We start from the raw sequence: 505 nt of genomic DNA, 5'->3' as shown, positions 1-505 counted from the left end.
AATGATTTGAGAATTTTATTTTATATTATTTAGGATTTCAAACATATGGTAATTGAAAAGGCATGTAATTAAGAAAAATGATTAACTATTTTTATCAAAAGTTTTGAAGAAGTTTGTGTTTTTATATATAGTTATGGCCGGATTAGTCATGATTGTTTACGAAATTCTACTCAATCCATTTAGATTTTGAATGGATGACACTCTGATTATTAAAAAAGAAAAAGTACTCAAAAATCCTATTAAATCAGAAATGCTCGTCGAATAATACAAGGGATTTCTAAAGATTGAATGAAAAAGCTCTGAGTACATTGCAAGTTGTTAACTTAAATATAATATTAATTTGAGTATTCTAATTTTGTAGAAACTTTGTTTTCGGCTATTATGTATTATCTGATTCTCGTATCCTACGAAGACTGATTTTATAAATTTTATTATGTCCCTCATGTATTGCAGAATTTCTTAATTGTTATATATATATATATATATATATATATATATATATGTA

The sequence above is a fragment of the Populus euphratica genome, unplaced genomic scaffold, assembly GCF_000495115.2.
Source record: "Populus euphratica unplaced genomic scaffold, PopEup_1.0 scaffold10.1, whole genome shotgun sequence".
In the NCBI taxonomy this organism is placed as follows: Eukaryota; Viridiplantae; Streptophyta; class Magnoliopsida; order Malpighiales; family Salicaceae; genus Populus; species Populus euphratica.
This window is presented reverse-complemented; position numbering follows the sequence as displayed.